Source organism: Haliotis asinina, unplaced genomic scaffold, assembly GCF_037392515.1.
Source record: "Haliotis asinina isolate JCU_RB_2024 unplaced genomic scaffold, JCU_Hal_asi_v2 scaffold_21, whole genome shotgun sequence".
Taxonomy (NCBI): Eukaryota; Metazoa; Mollusca; class Gastropoda; order Lepetellida; family Haliotidae; genus Haliotis; species Haliotis asinina.
Genome location: NW_027133893.1, coordinates 112,276 through 118,919, shown reverse-complemented (window position 1 = coordinate 118,919; position 6,644 = coordinate 112,276). Strand labels below are relative to the sequence as shown.

General features: G+C 39.1%; 1 protein-coding gene across 1 annotated transcript in view; it reads left to right on the top strand.

The window, feature by feature from the left end:
- The window catches only part of LOC137269970 (adenomatous polyposis coli protein-like), a 92,794-nt gene continuing 86,150 nt past the window's right edge, over positions 1 to 6,644 (top strand). The window contains exon 1 of the mRNA XM_067803799.1: positions 1 to 52. The gene's annotated coding sequence lies outside the window, so the exon portion shown is untranslated. The remainder of the gene's footprint in view (positions 53 to 6,644) is intronic.

Sequence of the window (6,644 nt, the reverse complement as noted above, 5' to 3'; positions counted from 1 at the left end):
GTGACGTCATAGCTAAGCTTGAATGGCGGAAGAGCGAAGAGAAGAAATAAAGGTAAAATTCATTCTAACTTCCGCACTCACGCAGGGTTGAGTAGTGCGACGGTTAAACCGCACTGACCGCCTCTTAGGCAAATTACGTTATCAACCATTGCAGTAGGTGTTTAAGAACAGTGGCAGCTAAATCGTTAGCTATCATTTAAGAGGGAAATCCTCGCGATGTGGTCATCACAACAATGAAGCAAGCGGCATGTCTGTGTGGTGGCATGTCAGGGCGCAGTGCCGAGTACATTCCTCATCAAACCTTAGCGATATTACAAATTATGCTAATTGCCTCGATTGGAACATGCATGCTGTTTAGAGAACGTGTGGTGTTTATCAACAAAGAACAATATTCTGAAAGAAACACTTCTCCAAACAACACTTGTTTGACACGAAACAACAGTTCAACTGTTCTGTGGCGACATTTGGGGTACTTTTAGAATCCATACAGTGAATTCCTACCGTTATTGTTAGCCTGTTGAAAAGACAACACATTCAAAACATTTCCATAAATGTGTTGACTATGTATCCTTTCAATAAATGCTATCTGAACTCAATTTGTTGAACACTACTTCCACGGGAATCCATTGTGAACGAATAAAATATGCGAATGTGGCCTGTAGATTGTCTGTGTGTTACCCACATGGTGATAACCAGTCTAGGGTATCGTTGCATGGAATGTGTGAATGTGACCAATGACATGTACTTATGAAAGAGTTGCAATGAACATACGGCGAAATACATGAACAAATTATAAAAACACAAGGATAGACCTTATCTATTGATAAGTCTGCAAAAGATTCAGAATTTATGTGACAGATATATGTGTTCCACACTGGGCTTGCATAGTTGGGGGGTTTTGTGTGTCTAGTGTTGGCAGAAAGCACAAATACACGTGTAACGAGTACTAATGGTCCAAACTGAAAGTCATGCAGTTATCAAGTTCAGCTGTTTGCGAGGTGGACTCCAAGTTCAGGGTATGTTTTTAGTTTTCTGGAGTGTTATTTTGTCTGCCAAGCCGAGGTCTTTTTGTAGGTAATATATCAAAAACGTAAGGTTGTGAGGCAAGTATATTCAAATATGGGTAAGTTGACGTGTGCACAGCTGATAGCTAACTATACTATTAAAAGTAAACATGGTAGTTTTAATCCCTGCATATAACACAATGCAAAACAAAAACAACAAAAATGGTAAACAGTCTTGCTTGGTGATGTTTACTGTCTTTGCTGACAAAGTTGTCTTCTCTTCTTTCACGCAAAATGATGTGATATATCATTTTCTTACCCCCTGAAAAAACTTTCACGGCATGAAATACCTATATATATATATATATATACACACACACCCTCGCCTCTTGCTTAGAGTCAGATCCCCTTCTTGTGAAACAATCAAGGGTACGGGTGATGTCATCTTCAATACCAGATTCCTTGATGCACTACTGCATTGTTAAATGAAGCAAAGGCCAAAGTAGCATGTAAATAATTTAAATTTAGTAACTTCAAATCAAGTGGCACTGATACCTTTAAGTTGCAGTGGTTGGGAAAGGCAGGGGCCATTTTGTACATTAGAATAAGAAATGACCCATTAAAAATTTTGAAGTTTACTATTGATGGATGGGCAGTGGCCCTTTCTAAATGCAGAAAATGGCCCATTGTCAAAGTTTTTTATCCCTGTCCCAGAGCTGACTCCAGCCTTACTTGTATGTTAAACCAAGTATATGAAGTTCCCATTGAGGTTCTGTATCATTCACATTGTTGCCTGTTTGAACAGTTGTTCCTTGATCAGAGACCACTTGGCATTGGATTAATAGTTTAATAAATTAGGAGGTGAAGTCTTAGCTTTTGTGTAGTCTTGATTTAAAAGTTAGTTAACTTGTTTACATTGCTTGATTTGACCAGCATCATTTAACAAACTGTTGTAGGGAGAGAATTCACATACTTACATACTCATGTACCTGCAAAAAGAACAACAGAAATTATTTTGTTGAAAATCGAATATCTTTGTAAAATGTTTGACCCCCAACTTTGATTTTGAGGATAGGTGAGGTTGTACAGGGTTGGTGAGGTTGTACAGTGTGGGTGACATTGTACAGGATGTGTGAGGTTGTACAGGATGTGTGAGGTTGTACAGGGTTGGTGAGGTTGTACAGGATAGGTGAGGTTGTACAGGGTTGGTGAGGTTGTACAGGATGGGTGAGGTTGTACAGGGTTGGTGAGGTTGTACAGGATGGGTGATTTTGTACAGGGTTGATGGGGTTGTACAGGATGGGTGAGGTACAGGGTTGGTGAGGTACAGGATGTGTGAGGTTGTACAGGATGTGTTAAGTTGTACAGGGTTGGTGAGGTTGTACAGGATGTGTGAGGTTGTACGGGGTTGGTGAGGTACAGGATGGGTGAGGTATAGGGTAGACAAGGTTGTACAGGTTTGGTGAGGTACAGTGTTGGTGAGGTTGTACAGGATTGGTGAGATTGTACAGGGTGGGAGAGATACAGGATGGGTGAGGTATAAGGTAGATGAGGTTGTACAGGGTTGGTGAGGTTGTACAGAGTGCATAAGTTGTACAGGATGGGTGAGGTTGTACAGGGTTGGTCAGGTTGTAGAGGGTGGGTGAGGTGCACGGTTGGTGAGGTTGTACAGCTTGGGTGAGGTTTTACATGATGGGTCAGGTTGTAGTTGTACTGGGTTGGTGATGTTGTACATTGTGGGTGAGGCTGTACAGGGTGCTGAAGTTGTACACGGTAGGTCAGGTTGTACAGGGTTGGTGAGGTTGTACAGGGCTGGTTAGATTTTACAGGATTGGTGAGGTTGTACAGGGTTGGTCAGGTTGTAAGGAGTCAGATTGTACAGCTTGGGTGAGGTTGTACAGGGTTTGTCAGGTGGTACAAGGATGGGCATTTTGTACAGGGCGTGTGAGCTACAGGGTTGTTGAGGTTGTATTTGGTGTTGTACTGGGTTTGCCAGGTTGTACAGAATCAATATGACACTGTCTATTCTTCTTTTCAAACTCTTACTGCAATATCTCCTGCACTACTGTACCCAAAGTTTGGTGACATTCTGCATTTGGAGTGACTAATTGACCTTATTTTCAAGGTCACCACAACACTTTGACCATATTTAGGTCACAGTATTATTTGTTACACTCCTCTGCTGAGTCTACATACCTTTTGAAATTTTACCTCAAAAAGGTTTGCACCCGATTGATTCTGAATGCTATTTTCCTAATGATTACTACCGGGTAATGCACATGGAACGCACTATAATGCTGTCAACAATGAGTGAACAGTCACTGAAAATAGCGTTTTCAATATTCAAGCATGTAAGCTTGCGGAAATATTAACTAATGGTAACCATGTCATGAGAAAGCCCAAAGCGTTTGTCCTGCAGGCCAAATACCTGAGTTTTATGTGGATTTTTGTCCCTCACCAAACTGCGGAACAGAGGGACTATGTATTCAGCAGTGTGTGTACATAGTCCCGTTTCATGTTAGCGTGATGTCTCATGAAAGGGGATAAAAGGTCACGTATATACGCTAGGGCATGTAATTGCATAAATCACTCATTGGCATCACTATATATGAAACCCTGTCATTAGAAGTACTCATTTTGATCTTTATTTACCTTAAATCAACCTTTTTTGACAACAGTGCACAATTCTCAGCCGCAAACGAAATTTCAACCAATCAGAGCGACACATCTCCGTGACGTAATATGAGGTGTAGATATGAGGGCCTATGCAGAATTCATCTACATTTTAGGGGGTAAACTATTTCGTTACAGGTTTGTATCAACCTGACCGCAGAAATTAACTGTAATCGTGATGAGTGAGGCTGATGACGATTACAGTTAATTTCTTCAACCTAAACAGTGCTATGATTATGGAGGGCGGATGCCCATCAGATGCAGTTACGTGAAAATATCCGCGGTAGTTCTTGTTTAATTGTAATAAAGTATCAAAGCATGCGGAGTGGTCTTTTTCCGGTTCTCTAACACGTGGATGACTGATCCAAACTGATCCCATTTCTGTGTTTTTATGCCTCAATATTTAATTGTGTAAAAACATGACGTCTGTTACGTATGGTAAAAAAACCTGACATTTCATTTATTTGAAACCGTGAAATAAATAATCCTACTTCGCCACTGCTAGAAGAATCTGAAAATTTATTGAGGTAAATACAGTTCTAGCACATGGCAGATGCTTATATACTGAGCTCATAAAGAAACTGTGCACACAAATATAGCCTATCTAAATTTATCAAACCTGTTGAGACACATAAGGATTTAAACTCGAGATTAGTGACATGTATCCAACATGCATGCTCGTGCCACGTTCTGTGAAGTCAGTGGTTTCGTCCTTGAGACGAGCCAAAGTGATGGCCGTCAACGTGCCTATAGACGCTTGAGTGAACGTTTTACACAGGCCTGTGTCTTTGAGAGGGATCGCACTGATGGTGGTGGTGGTGGTGGTTCCGTGTGACTTGGGGAGGAGTAACGGCACACCCAAGAACTCCTTTGGTGATTGTACAGGGCAACATAACTGGCGTGGGCTAGAGGGATCAGATTCTTCGACCTGTGGCAATTCCTTTTCTGCAACGTCATGGCCCAGGGTTAACATGTACCTTTGAAATTGTCATGGTACTTATCAAGTGGGATAATATTTTGTGAAAGAGCAGTTTCTTTATGTGGCTAGTATACATGCATTGTATGTATATCTTTCTTATCCAAAAATAAATTTTCACATGCAAAACAGCAATTAATACTCCCTTGTTGTAACCTGTGTTAGGTGGTTTAAACCAACACGTTATTTGTCATCATTCACTTGATGGTCACATAATGAATTTATAACAGGTTTGATTAGTGGTAACCCCACTTAAAAGTTATATTACCTGACAAAGATCCCCATATGGCATTTCTTGTGTCTGGATCTATCAAAAGGTTAACCGATAACACACCAACTGAGTAATCACATGTATTTGGATTTAAATGCAAATATAAATCGGTAGTGTTTATGTATGTACATTCACTAGCCTTTACTGAATACACTTTGTCATGTCTGCGTGAAAACATCACCCTTCTTTCAAAGGATTAACCGCCAATACACTGATTGATTGCTCATTATTGGCTAACTTAACTAAATTACTTTTTTGAAAGAATGATGGACTTTATGCAATTAGTCGCCAGGTGTGCTATCTTCAGTGACCAATGAGACTATACACCAATGTGAAAAACCTGAAACGATGCGTCACTTTTTTCATATGTTAAACTGTTTCAAAAAGACACATCTCATGAAAGTGGCATATCACTCCTTTTTGTGGATATTGATGGAGGCATCCCTGACATTGCTCCTGTAACTTTAATTTGTTTTAATTTTAATATTTGCATTTTGTTTCTATTAATTTGTCATAGCATTCAACAGAATTATTTTCGTCATGAAGTGTAATGATACAGACAACATACACACTGGCATGTGTGCAAATTGTGATTCACACTGGCAAACTATACAATGTCTAGATGTTACGTTCCTGTTATACATTCGCTATAAGTATCAGTATGATTATAAACTAATTAGGATTATTAGACCAATGACTATTGTCTACATTCTTGTGAGTGGACGTTTATAGACGTCAATGTTGCAAGGAATATATTGCACAGTATTCTCACTTCAACCCGCTCCTCGCTTCCGTGGAAGAAGTCGTCATGTTACAAGTTGTGTCATGCAATGTCCTTTTGGTCATTATTCAGATACATATTTAACTACTAGTAGAAAGTAGTTTTGATTTTCTAACTTGATGAAAACAAACCATAATCTCATTAATTCTAACGGACTCCATGACTTCAGGATTTTCAAATGGTATGTAAGCTTGTTTTCACTGAGTTATAAAATCAAAATTACATCATAATTTTGCATGACATTGCTTATTACATAACAGTTTCACTCTTGGAAGTGGGGTAGGGATCAATATAATATTACTTTACAATATTATTACTACTTCAACCTCCATCTCGCTTCCGTGGAAAGAGTCATTGTGTGACAAGTTATGTCATGCAAAATCCTTTTGTCCATGACTCAAATACATATTTATCTGCTAGTAGAAATTGGTTTTGAATTTCTAACTTGATGAAAACAAACCATAATCTCAATAATTCTGACTTTAGCCCGTGACTTAATGATTTTCTAATATGGCTGCACCCTGTCTGAGGATAAATTCTATTTAAGTTTATTTTCACTGACTTACAAAATCAAAATTACTCTCTACTGATAAAATATGTATTTGATGAACAATATGATTTTGCATGACATTGCTTAAAACATAACAATTTCACTCTTGGAAGTGATTTGGGTGTCAGTATAATAAATACTGCTTACAATATTATTATCACTTCGACACCCACCTCGCTTCTGTGGAAGTAATCGTTATGTTCAGCACAGATTTACTACAAGTAGTCAGTAGTTTTGATTTTATACCTCGATGAAAGCAAATCTCAATGGCATTTTCTGTCCTGGAAGCGAGGTAGGGGGCAAAACGTCTGATTTAGTATACTGAACAGGCTTCCGCAAGGTAGGGGGCAAAACGTCCCGATTTTGCATATTCAACAGGTTTCCACAAG